The sequence below is a fragment of the Lathyrus oleraceus genome, chromosome 2 (assembly GCF_024323335.1).
Source record: "Lathyrus oleraceus cultivar Zhongwan6 chromosome 2, CAAS_Psat_ZW6_1.0, whole genome shotgun sequence".
Lineage (NCBI taxonomy): Eukaryota > Viridiplantae > Streptophyta > Magnoliopsida > Fabales > Fabaceae > Lathyrus > Lathyrus oleraceus.
In genome coordinates this window covers 300,722,643-300,737,603 of record NC_066580.1, presented here as the reverse complement: position 1 = coordinate 300,737,603, position 14,961 = coordinate 300,722,643, and positions in this window count along the sequence as shown.

Genomic DNA, 14,961 nt, shown 5'->3' with positions numbered 1-14,961 from the left:
AATGTCAATAAAACCAAAGTCGTCACCGCACTTTTATTATTTCCAAAGGAAAAGGGAGAAAGTACGAATAAAACTCAAAGATAAAAAAAATTCAAATCAAAACTAATAAAATGTCAAAGATTATAAGTAAGGAGGTTGGTTACACAGAGGGAAAGTATTAACACCCCAAAATATTTTAGGTACTCCTAGGGAGTTTTTTTGTGTGTATTGGTTTTGGTTGAAAAGATACTTGTTTTAAAAGTAGAATGAGAGGATAAGAAAAAAAAATTCATTATTTACAATTTTGTATTTGATAAGACTTTTGGTCTTATGCCTACGTATCAATATCAGTGAGGGATCACGTAGTTCGTGTAAAAATTTAAAGATGGGTGGATTGATTTTAACTAAAGCTTAAAGATCTTTTATTATCCATGGAAGAATACTCAATCAAACATCCATCGATAATGAGAGATTTAAACATTTAAGAGAGGGTTTCAACTTGGATTAAATCAACAAGTATGTCACTAACCCCTAGTAAATGGAAAGTCTTACCCTCAATATATCATGGAAATGGGAGAATTACATATCAACCAATGATAACTCAAATCTAAATATTTTCTTTTTGAAAAGGCTAAAAGGAAAAAAGGCACTAAGTGGCCAAAATGATTAGATGAGGTTGTTAGTTCTTTTTAGTCTTTTTGAAAATAAAGTTAATATGATTAAGTATTTTTACAAGTTTGATTAAGAAAATAGTTTGAAAATCAATGGCATAAGGCCAAGGTTTTTACTTATTAAAACAAGTCAATGTTGGAAAAAAAACAAGCAAAGAAGTTTTGAAAATGAGAGGTAGATTTTGAAATTAATGAAGAAAATGGAGGATATGAAGAGGCTTAGACAAGATTTAAAAGTTTAAAGTTGAAAAAATCTAATTCATTGGAAGCATCCACAAGACAATAGTGTCGGATAGAAACTCATTTCTTTTGGACTGTCAAGCAAACAACAAAGCCATAAACATTCAAGCAATTAATAAGAATACCAATGGTATCAAATAAAGATAACCAAACATCCAAGCTAGCACTCAAAAGCAAGCAATCTTCAATGTCCTATATGTGTATAAGATAAAATATCTCATGAAACATACTCAAAGAGAGGACATCAAATAATAACAATAAGATTAAAAAAAATCTGGACAAAAGAGAAAGAGTGTATCAGATAAACCCAAGGGAGTCTCACAAGCTTGTATAAGATGAATGGCATTAGCCAAGTTCTTGGTCTCAAATTAATGGCATTGGTCAAGTTTCTTCCATAGCTTAGGAATGTTGCCTACTCTAAATCCATAGGTCAAAATCAAGTCACAGACAAAGATCCAAAAGTCCACCAATGTGTTTTTTTGTGTTTTTGTTTTTATTAAGTGTTTTAAGGTCCTAAGACCACAAACAAGATAAGATCGCAAGCACAAAATATAATGACTCAAGTGAGCAAAATGAAAATGACGGAAACATTAATATAGACCCAAGTGGGCAAAGAGCAAATGACTTAAACATAAAAAATTTGCATGAATGTAAATGACAAGCAATGATAAAGTGCAAGAATTTAATTTGAATTAAAGTAAATGACAAGAAAATTAAATGTTAGTTGTCAAGTTAGTATGTTAATTGATGTCTTTAAGTAAATTTAGCGTTATGTTAAGCAATCGTAAGTAGTCTTATGTAAAAGCCTTACCTATCGGAGGTCGATCAATAATAATGTTGGTGTTAATGCTTGCTAGAGACAAGGTATCCAATACCAACCTCCTAAAGCATACCACACATAAAAATAAGAGGGGTGGGCATATCTCAATCAAGTATATGTTGATTCATCTGACACAAGGTCATTGATGAATCAACTAGCTAATGATTCATTGAGAAGTCATTGGCCAAGAGATGATTGGGGAAGAAATAAAATTAAGATGGAAAGATGAAATGAATAGGATCCCAAATTGGTCAAGGGATAAATCTTATTTGATCAATATCATTCATTCATCTTGAGGGATGAAGTTCAAACTTCATCAACCCCCTAAATCCAATGGTATTGACCAAGTCAAAGTCCAATTCAACCAAGACCAAGGCCAAACAAAAGTAAGGTCAACACAAAGTCAAAACAAAAGTTCATCAAAGCATTAAATCAATTAAACAATTTTAAAAATGAAGAAAATAAGTTTTCAAAGATCAAAAAACATAAAACCCCTTCAAAACACCAAATAAATGGTCAAGGGATTTATCATAGGTCAAACAAGGTCAAATGACCATTGACTATTTTTTTTTGGCATTTCAAAAGTTAAAAGTAATTAAAAACTAATTAAAACAAGTTAAAAATCACAAAATTCACAAAAAATATTGAAATTCTGGTATCAGATATGAGATGTCGAAGGTAATGTCACGAACTAATATTTGAGTAACACAAACAGGATAAAGATACAGAATGGTAAAGCAAAAGACACAAGCAATTGTTAACCCAGTTCGGTGCAACTCACCTACGTCTGGGGGCTACCAAGCCAGGAAGGAAATCCACTAAATAGAATCAGTTCAAAGACTCTCCGTACACTTCAACAAGTTACAGTCTTTCTCACCTAATCTCTACCCGTGCAATTTATACCTAAGCACTCTTAGATATGAGAACCCACTCACTTCCCTACAATCACACTTGTGATTTTAAACAACACTCCCTTGAGAAAAGAAAACACTTTTCAATAACACACACTTGATTTTACTTCACAGTTTCAATCAAGTAGACACACACTTGATCTTGCTTAACAGTTTTGATTAAGTAGACACACACTTGATCTTGCTTCATAGCTTTGATCAAGTAGACACACACTCTTGCTTAACAGCTTTAGAGTGACAAATTACAACCACAAATCAGACCAATTCAATCATCTAAAGATGACTTGAATGGCTTACAAGTCTCACGACTAAACAAGACACAAACCCTAGCTCTCTATATATATTTCGCTCAGTATTTGTTGTGTTTCAAATCAGGTTTTCCAAGTCCTTTTTTATAGAAGCTTTCAGTTGGGCTTGGACATCTTGAAAACCCTAAAACTATTTTCTAATTAAATCTTCTCATGACAGCTAGTTAGATCTCTTTGGAAAATAAGTAAATCAGGTTGTAATCAATGATTGAATGCGCCTGTAAATCAGATCTTCAATCATACATAGATTGTCATTAATTGCGCAATCACATAACACCAGATATTCACACTGAATATTCTGTGTACAGGATGTCATGACATCGGGTCTGACATCCTGGAACAATCCTACATAATTCCATAGTTCCTTTTATAATTTCTAGCAGGTACAAAACATCAGATGTCATGACATCGTGTATGACATCCTGAAAAAAATCCTGCATAATTATGTTTTAAAACTCCAACAGGTACATATCATCAAATGCCATGTCATTATGACATTCTGAAACAATCATGCATGATCATGTTCTTGAACTCCAACAGGTACATAGATATCTTATGTTAAGACATCACATGCAACATCTTGTGAACACTCTTTGTTTTACCAAAATTGCTGCCAACACTTAGAACCAACAAACTCCCCCCTCTGGCAAATTTTGGCTAAAACATATATCTATCCTTTTTGTTCACAAGAAAACTATCAGCAGTTACACAACAGTTTAAACAGCAGCATAAGCAAACACAATTACTAGCTATAGCTACTAGTAATACACACATGCACAAGGGTACTTCTCCTCCCCCTAAATTTGTGCAACACAAACAGAATTACTAGTTTATAGAGGCAACTAGTAAGACACACAAATGCGCAAGGGTACTCCTTCTCCCCTAAATATGTGCACCACATACATCTCCCATGATAATAACAGCACCTGTAACCACAACACTTGTAACAGTCAAAATAACATTCTGGCAACTGCTTCAACATCAACACATGTGCACCACCACATCAGACATCCCCTTTGACATCTGTAAGCAGAATAGCATTCTGTTTTACAACAAGCACATCTCCTTCAATAATAGTTGTCCATCTGTTCAGTTATACCAGCACATACATCTCCTTACAGCTCAACATCTCATACATCACTTCTCCCCCTTTTTAGTCAAAATTTTGACCAAAGGTGACCAATTAGACAAAATAAATGTCAATTAGCCTAGCAGAGAATGTCACCACAGATGTCATAACATATAACATGTTAAAACATAATTGTTAGGAGATACATACCAATATTATACACAGATGTGATAGCTGAGATAATGAACAAATCCATGGAACTCATTAAGAGCCCAAAATATTACATAAAGGCATCAATAAGGACTGCCACAAATTACACATTTAAACAAAAAGAAACAAATTCTTCAGCATCAAAACATATGGGGGAACAACTTCCATAACATCAGCCACAACATAACAGTCTTCAAACACAGCACACACATCACAGTTTTCACCACAACATACCTCACACAGTCTTCAACACAAGGGGGGAACCATTAATCAGAGGAAGAAGTATCATCTTCACCTTCAGAGCCTTCAGAGTTGCCACTAGATTAAGCATTTGACCTCTCACTTGAGGTATTGGCATCTGAATCTTTGGTCTCACCAACCTTCTTCATTTATTCCTTTTCTAGGCTACTGATAAGAACCTCCAAAACCTCTTTTCTTGCCTTGGCCACCCTTATACCATTATCCAGTTCCTTGCAGGTTTCCTTTAATTGATCAATTAAGCTCCCTTGAGATGCAGGCTCCCTTCTGGCAGATGTCATGACAACATCATTGACATGACTTCCCTCAAACAGCTTATAGTGAATGGATAGTGGGGGCTTTCTTCTGCTTGGAATGTCACTTGTATTAAGAATGCCTGGTTGTTGGCTAAAGATAATACCACAAATAATGGATGGGAAGGCAATGGGCAGCTTCACTGCATTTGTGGAGGCATGTCTGACAATTTGATCAAACATAAACCTTCCAAAGTCATAGTTTATCCTGGTTCCAATTGCATGAATGATTCTTCCAAGATCAATGGAGATGGTTGAGATATGATTAGTAGGTACCTAGTTGGCTGAACCAATCTTGTGCAAGATGGCATATTTGACAGTTAGCTTGCCAGTTGATAGGTGATTCCTACTAGGCCATTTCTTAACTTGGCCAGCTGTAATAGTCCTACAGACCTCTTCAGAGTCAGAACTCTCTCTTTCTTTCCTCTTCCCAATCTCAACTTTACTCCAAGATTTGGAGGGTCCTACACCAACAACCTTTTTCTCTGTTCTTCTTGTCCTTATTTCAGCCACAATCTTCCCTTTTCTAGTCCTCAGTTTCTTAGCTACACTTGGTTTTACAAGATGAACCAAAGTGTCATCCTCTTCTTCAGAACTTTCTTCCTCCAGGTCAATAATATTCTCAGCAGTTTCATGAGACATATTTGTTGGTTTCTTACTAGGTAGGGTTTTACCTAGAGAACATAATCCCTCAGCAGTCACCTCCTTTTCTGATCTAGATGAGTCATCATCTTTTTCAGCTTGGGGTTCCTCCTCAGGTGAGGGGTCCCTTCTGGACAGAGGGGTAGAAACACCCTTGACTGCATGCCCTTCACTTAGAATCCTAGTAACTAGGTTCCTAATGGCACGATCAGCATAATGCATGTCATTTGGATGAGGAGATTTATCAGGGATATTACCTTGCTTACTTTCAGCCATGGAAGAGGGGCCTGGGGCGTCACCTGGTATCACACAAAGAGGAGTAACGTCCAGCACGTCTTCATCTAGAAACTCCATGGAGGGAGTCTTTGCATGATGAAAGGGTTTTGACCCAGATGATGATGGATGTTGAGACATGTTGTTGAACTTTTGAACAAAATTTCTTTGCCCTAGCAATGGTTTTCTGAGTAGTTGGATGAAGATGGAAAGAGTTGTGTTTAGGTAGCGTGTGGAAATGGCATAGATACTAGTTCCAATACTAGGTAATGATTCATCATTAATGTGGCTCTTTCTTTTAAGTGGGCAGACACTATTTTTATTTCCTTTTCCATTCCATTTTAATTTCCATAATTTCATAAGAGTCCAAATCCCCAATTTCCCTCTTACACATTCAAACTGATTATCATCCAAATCCCTTGCAAATCTGTCAACTAATTGCATTTCATGTTTTAGAGCTATGAATTTGTCTTCCACAAATTTTCTAATGGAGTGATGACAGCAAATAATGTACTTGGTCCAACTGTGCTGAATAGGACTTTTGGACATAATTGCAGCATTCAGGTTATCATAATACAATGTCATGACATTGTGTGTGACATTGTATGCAATTATCAGTAGTTTCTGAAGGAGAATTGCCATCCAAGGCACAGCGGAATTTAAAAATTTCTCCATTTAGTGATCCTTACGAATGGGCATGATCAGTGATAGAATCGTTACCTCTTATGGCGATTCAAACCTTTGGTGCAGATCTGATCAAAACCTTGGATACAGATCCACGGAGCGATCACGAACGTTGAACGATGACAACGTCTCTACTCAGTCCACACGAACGGATTCCTTCAATCTCAGTGCTAGCTAGTACGAATGAAGGCTTTGAGTGAGAGAGAGAGGGAAACAAAATTCCAAGTCTTCACTTGAGTCTGAGTTACAATGCTTCTACCCAAGGGTTCTATTTATAGGACCACTTGTGTGGGCTTTAAGCTAAAAAGCCCACTTAAGTGTATTTTGGCCCATATCTGATAATATGCCAAAATCACTTAAGTATTTGGTACCTTACCATATTTCGTATTCTACTTAAGTACATCGTACCTTACGATGTTCCTTAGTTACTCTATCTCTCATCAATTCGTCCTTTGTGTGTGACCCTGTAGGTTTTCGCGACGTTGGCAATTATATTAAATCACGCATTTAACATAATAAACAGTGAGCGGTATCTAGCAACACATCACTGCTACCCAAGTCACAAAAATGTCATGTGATCTGACAAATCCTTTTGTGATAATAATTATGTGTATAATTACCCCTTTGCCCTTATGTCTATATTGAGCATAAGGTATAGACCGTGTCATCCTTGTCCAGTCCAATATTGGGCCCATAGACATTTATCCTGTTACGAGGATGGGCAAATTCCATCTAGGTCACTCATGTCCCTTGGCATGCTTTGTGGAGTACCCATCAACTGCCTTTATGGTTATCCAGTTACAGACAACGTTGGATCAGCAACAAAGCACTCGACTCTACATCTAGGATCCATAGTGGTTTCAGGTCGAAGAATGGTATACACCATTATCACCATGAGAATAACTTATGACAATTTGCATAACTTTCTATATAGTATTCTCATAGCGGGTCAATCCGGTATAAATATTACTCTTAATATTCATACCTATGTTTAAGACTTGATAACTCTTTATCCATGATCCATGAGATGTGATCATCAGTCTACAAACATAATAGTCTTAATGCTTTAATGTTATCCCACTTCACAATAAAGCTCGACTACGGATACTTTAAGAATAGTGTCCTTATGTTTAATATGATCTCATGATTAAGTCATACTTGATACATTAAACAGACTAGCTATTCTAGGGACTTTATTAATCAAATATAATAAAGAAAAAGCCTTTTAATTATTAATAAATAATTCGATACAAGTACCAAAAGTATTGGCCTCTAGGGCTTACACCAACAATCTCCCACTAGCACTAGAGCCAATCAGGCATACCCCTAATGACCATTGATCTAGTATGGTCATCATGCTTCTGCTGCGCAAGAGGCTTTGTCAGTGGGTCAGCATGTCAAGTGTAGGTACTCTACATATTTTCACATCTCCTTTATCTATTATCTCTCGAATGAGGTGGTAACGCCTGAGTATGTGTTTGGATCGTTGGTGAGGTCTAGGTTCCTTAGCTTGTGCGATAGCACCATTGTTATCACAATAGAGACCAATGGGATCCACAATGCTAGGAACTATGTCAAATTCACTAATGAACTTTTGATCCAAACAGCTTCCTTTACTGCACTTGAGGCAGCAATATACTCGGCCTCGATTGTAGAATCAGCAACTGTATCATGCTTTGAACTTTTCTAGCTCACAACGCCACCATTTAAGCAAAACACATAACCATTGGAACCATTCATATTAAAGCGTCTCAGCACTTTGTCTATGTACTCTGACTTAGGCCAAGCATTTGTGATCTATCTCTATAGATTCTGATTCCTAATTTATAGGCTGCTTCACCTAGGTCCTTCATAGAAAAACATTTCCCCAACCAAGACTTTACTTGTTGCAGGGTAGGGATTTCGTTTCCAATGAGTAATATGTCATCTACATATAATACCAGGAACACGATCATGCTCCCACTAACCTTCTTGTAGACACATGACTCATCTCCGTTCTTGATGAATCCATATTATTTTACTGTTTCATCAAAACGAAGATTCCATGAGTAGGTCACAGGCTCATCTTGATCCATGAGTAATACATCACCTTGATCTGTTATGAGATATCCATATCTCTCAGGTAGGTGACGTATCCTGCTTGACCTACGTTGGTCTTGTTCTACTTGAGCAGGTTGCTCTTTACACAACTATTTGTGTTTTCTGCTCTAATTCCTCCATAGGTGTATCAATGCCTTGTGATTCTTGAATTTCTTCAAGCTCTACTTTCCTCCCACTTATTCCTTTGGAAATAAAATCCTTTTCTAGGAAAACTCCAGTTCGAGCGACAAACTCTTTGCCCTCAGAAGGATTGTAGAAGTAATACCCTCTTGCTTCTTTAGGATATCCCACAAATAAGCATTTGTCAGATTTGGGCTCAAGCTTAGTTAAATTTGTCGTTTCACATACACTTCGCAACCCCAAATCTTCATGTAAGACATATGTGGTTTCTTACCACTCCATATCTCATATGGTATCTTTTCAACCTTTTTTTTTGATGGAACACGGTTAAGTGTGTAAGCTGTTGTCAACAGTGCATGTCCCCAAAAGGAGTTTGGAAGATCGGCGGGACTCATCATGGATCGGACCATGTCCAACAGGGTTCGATTTCTTCTCTCAGATACACCATTCCATTGGGGTGTTCCAGGAGGAGTGAGTTGGGATAGGATCCCACACTCTTTCAGATGGTCATCAAACTCTAGGCTTAAATACTTACCACCTCGATCTGATCGAAGAGTTTTAATATTCTTACCTAGTTGGTTTTGTACTTCATTCTTGAATTCCTTGAACTTTTCAAAGGACTCTGATTTATGTTTCATTAAATACACATAACCATATCTACTGAAATCATCAGTGAATGTGATGAAGTACTGCAAACCTCCTATGGCTGGTATGTTCAGTGGTCGACATACATCAGTATGTATAAGGGCCAAAAGATCATTCGCTCTTTCACCTTTTCTTGTGAATGGAGACTTTGTCATCTTTCCAATTAAACAAGATCTGCATGTCTCATATGATTCATAATCAAAAGAGTCCAACAGTCCATCTTTATGGAGTTTGGAAATGCGCTTCTCATTTATGTGGCCTAATCGACAATGCCAAAGGTAAGTTGGATTTAACTCATTAGGTTTCATCCTTTTAGTATTAATGTTATAAATAGGCATTTCAAGATCAAGGACATATAATCCATTGTTCATTTGTGCAGTAGCATAGAATATATCATTCAAATAAATTAAACAACAATTGTTCTTTATTATAAATGAAAAACCAAACTTGTCCAAACAAGAAACGGAAATAATATTCCTGCTAATTGCAGGTACATAATAACAGTTCTCTAACTGAATTATTAAACCACTAGGTAAAGTCAATACATAAGTTCCTACGGCTAAAGCAGCAACCTTTGCTCCATAGCCAACTCGTAGGTCGACTTCACCTTTTGCCAAATCTCTACTCCTTTTTAGTCCCTGCACATTTGTACAAATGTGAGAACCACATCCAGTATCTAATACCCATGATGCAGAAGTAGATAAATTAATTTCAATAACAAAAATACCTGAAGTTGAAGTCTCTACTACATTCTTCTTATCTTCCAAGTACTTTGGGCAGTTTCTCTTCCAGTGTCCGGTCTTACCGCAATGAAAGCAAGTGCCTTCTTTTGCTATGCCTCCACTAGGCTTTAAAGCAGCAACGATGGGTTTGGGTTTGGCAACTTCCTTGCCTTTCCTTTTATCACCCTGTTTAGTGGGCCTTTTGTTCTGTCTCTTTCCATTTCCGATCATCATAATGGACTTCCCTTTTGACTTCAGATTCTGCTCGGCAGTTCTTAACATGGCGAGCAGTTCAGGAAGAGATTTGTCCATTTCATTCATATTGAAATTTAGGACAAATTGACTGAATCTATCTGGCAACGATTGCAAGATCAAGTCAGTCGCAAGTTCCTTTTCGAGGGGAAAACCCGATCTCTCAAGGTTTTCCACATACCCAATCATCTTGAGTACATGGGGACCTACAGGGGCTCCCTCAGCTAACTTGCCTTGAAAAAGAGCTTTTGAAACTTCAAACCTCTCATGCCTTGCTTGCTCTTGATAGAGCATTTTCAGGTGTTCGATCATATCGAATGCTGCCATGTTCTCATGTTGCTTTTGTAATTCTGAGTTCATAGTAGCTAGCATGAGACAAGCAGTTTCATTGGCATCATCGACATGCTTCTTATAAGCATCTCTTTCTGCCTTAGTTGTAGAACTAGGAGGTTCCTCTTCAGGAACAGGTGTCTCCAAGACATACAGCTTTTTATCATGTTTGAGGACAATCCTCAGGTTTCGGTGCCAATCCAGAAAATTTGTCCCAGACAATTTTTCCTTATCAAGGATTGATCGCAAAATGTTGTTAGAGGTGTTTGTTGTCATGATAATCTACATAAGGATTAATGAAAATATAAGTATCATTGACATATTTAATTAGGCCTTTAATTAAATATGCTCCCACTATTTTACTCAAAACAAATGACCCTCATCATTCGATTCGGAAAATCTCGTTGGAAGATTTTCTAGTGGGTCGAGATCCATATTTCACTTCGTTCTAAGTCTGCATAGGCGAATTACACAAAACTAGGTTATTTAGGTAGGAACTCCTTCCAATTGTATCTCATACAACTCTCGAAAATTTCAGTTGGGTGAATAACTCCTTATTCCAATTCATCATATGGATCATTCCCAACTCTTGCTTCTAAACATATATAATATTATTATAGTTAAGTTTGACCCATCGTTTTAGCAGTTGGATATTACAATTATCCCATCGCACCTTACCAATATAGAAAATGCACCTCGCGTAGGCGAAACCTACATTGTCCGATACTAGTCTTGATGAGTGCTAAAACTTGGAAAGCAAACATATATAATATTATTATAATTTGTTTAGTTAAGTTTGACCCATTGTTTTAACAGTTGGATATTACAATTATCTCATCGCACCTTACTAATATAGAACATGCACCTCGCGTAGGCGAAACCTACATTATTCGATACTAGTCTTGATGAGTGTTAAAACTTGGAAAGCATAAACTTAGTATTTAATTTGAGGGAATTTCAATTTTTCTGATCTCACCGGCTTATTTATCATATAAATCGCCTCTCACATGCATCAATATACATTCACATGCATCAACATACATACATACATAATGAAACAGTTATGGCCCCTAGCACAATTGTTCTCCCAAGCCAATGAGAGAACCTAAGCTAACTTAACAATGATCTAAGCTTCTCCAAGCAAGACCTTCAAGGTTGTCCTCCTTTGGCACTGACTTCTTTGCTTTCTTCATATCATTACATTACATAAAAGAAACTCGTTTTACATACGAGGGAGTGAGATGAGAAAAGAAGTTACATTGAGAGATTAAAAGAGAGGCACGACACGCAGGTCGTATTTTAAAAACCAAAATAAAATAAAGGAAAACTAAGGCCATAACCGATCACCACAAGACAATAATAAACACATTATTATTATTATTATTATCAATTTTAATTCTTTTAATTAATTAAAACCAAATTAAATTTCGACGATCGATCACACTACGCAGAGTTAGCCGGGGGTCCGTTGCCCGGTCAGCGGGAACGGGTGTTCCGCTGCCCATTCAGCGGACGGGGGTCAAGGGGGCAGCGCCCCTTGCAGGGTTGAAGGGGCAGCGCCCCTGGCCGAAATTTTTACTGAACAATTCATTTAAAATCGACGTCGCTTTTCGCATCAACACTTGATACTTTAAAGCACTGAGTTAGCCGAACGGGTGATTTTGCCTTGTGTTAACCGGTTAACCATATGCGTTAACCGGTTAACACTGTTTGAAAATCTCTTGGAAAACTGTTTTCCGTCTTGCGTTAACCGGTTAACCAAATGCGTTAACCGGTTAACACTATTTGAAAATCTCTTGGAAAACTGTTTTCCATCTTGCGTTAACCGGTTAACCAAATGCGTTAACCGGTTAACACTGTTTGAAAAACTTAAAAAAAAATTATTTCGTATTCCGTTAACCGGTTAACCATATGCGTTAACCAGTTAACACTGTTTGAAAAACTTAAAAAAAAATTATTTCGTATTCCGTTAACTGGTTAACCATATGCGTTAACCGGCTAACACTGTTCCAAAAAGTGTTTAGAAAGCACAACTCTTGTGCAGTCATAACCCCAATCGTATAATTCTCTGACAACACAACCCTTGTGTCGTCACTAACCCTGATGCACCAATTTCAGACCGTCAAACACATCTCGATTATTGATTCAGTATGATTGATCAACACGTCATTGCTTCACCATACTAATGCCGGATCAAGAAGCAAACGATCATTGATCGCTCAAAGGAAAACAACCATTGAGTGTTTGAATGAACGAAACGAGAACAATATATCATATATAATGTATTTTGCATCAGGATTACATATATCATATATATAACTTGATCGATCTCAATTTAATCTTTGATTCATTCTGTCTTTAATCATATTAATACAGAACAAAAACAATTATTAGATTCATGGTTTCGTAACCAGGCTCTGATACCACTGAAGGAGAATTGCCATCCAAGGCGCAGCAGAATTTAAAAATTTCTCCATTTAGTGATCCTTATGAATGGGCATGATCAGTGATAGAATTGTTACCTCTTGTGGCGATTCAAACCTTTGGTGCAGATCTGATCAAAACTTTGGATACAGATCCACAGAGCGATCACGAACGTTGAACGATGACAACGTCTCTACTCAGTCCACACGAACGGATTCCTTCAATCTCAATGCTAGCTGGTACGAATGAAGGCTTTGAGTATGAGAGAGAGGGAAACGAAATTCCAAGTCTTCACTTGAGTCTGAGTTACAATGCTTCTACCCAAGGGTTCTATTTATAGAACCACTTGTGTGGGCTTCAAGCTAAAAAGCCCACTTAAGTGTATTTTGGCCCATATCTGATAATATGCCAAAATCACTTAAGTATTTGGTACCTTACCATATTTCGCATTCTACTTAAGTACACCGTACCTTACGATGTTCCTTAGTTACTCTATCTCTCATCAATTCGTCCTTTGTGTGTGACCCTGTAGGTTTTCGTGACGTTGACAATTATATTAAATCACGCATTTAACATAATAAACAGTGAGCGGTATCTAGCAACACATCACTGCTACCCAAGTCACGAAAATGTCATGTGATTTGACAAATCCTTCTGTGATAATAATTATGTGTATAATTACCCCTTTGCCCTTATGTCTATATTGAACACAAGGTATAGACCGTGTCATCCTTGTCCAGCCCAATATTGGGCCCATAGACATTTATCCTGTTACGCAGGATGGGCAAATTCCATTTAGGTCACTCATGTCCCTCAGCATGCTTTGTGGAGTACCCATCAATTGTCTTTATGGTTATCCAGTTACGGACAACGTTGGATCAATAACAAAACACTCGACTCTACATCTAGGATCCATAGTGGTTTCAGGTCGAAGAGTGGTATACACCATTATCACCATGAGAATAACTTATGGCACTTTGCATAACTTTCTATATAGTATTCTCATAGCGGGTCAATCCGGTATAAATATTACTCTTAATATTCATACCTATGTTTAAGACTTGATAACTCTTTATCCATGATCCATGAGATGTGATCATCAGTCTACAAACATAATAGTCTTAATGCTTTAATGTTATCCCACTTCACAATAAAGCTCGACTACGGATACTTTAAGAATAGTGTCCTTATGTTTAATGTGATCTCATGATTAAGTCATACTTGATACATTAAACGGACTAGCTATTCTAGGGACTTTATTAATCAAACATAATAAAGAAAAAGCCTTTTAATTATTAATAAATAATTCGATACAAGTACCAAAAGTATTGACCTCTAGGGCTTACACCAACAGTTTCATCCAACCCAGTTGAGAACAGATGCTTCCATCTGCTATATATTCAGCATAAACACCATTTTCATCTTTCAAATATGTAGGAGCAGGTGTCCTTTCACTCTCCATCCCAATCTTCTCAACATTGTTCTTGGCACTTTTGCTTTGAGATAGACACATAGCCCCTTCTATCTGCTTGACTTGTGGCCCAGTTCCAATAAAGCTCTTTCCAACTTCAGACTGCATATGACTAGTAACATGTTCACTCATTTGATCCAACCTTCTATCTATTTGAGTCATCATGAGCTTTTTTTCTTTGAAAGTGATGTTAAGTCTGAGCTCCTGGTGTGACATCCTTGTCTGACATTTCCCTCTAGCAGATATATTCATCTTCATACCTTTGACATAGGTACACTTTGAGGAATAATCAATTTGAGAGTTCCACATGTAACATTTGTCTTTGGTCCTGATTGCTTTCATGATCACTTCACTGTCTTTGTTAGTAATCAAACATTCAGTTTTGGTGAAGTTCACATTCAGACCTTGATCACATAGTTGACTGATGCTTATTAGATTTGCAGTCAAGCCCTTGACCAGTAGGATATTGTCAAGTTTAGGAACTCCAGGACAATCAAGCTTGCCTATCCCCTTGATTTCACCCTTTGCTCCACCATCAA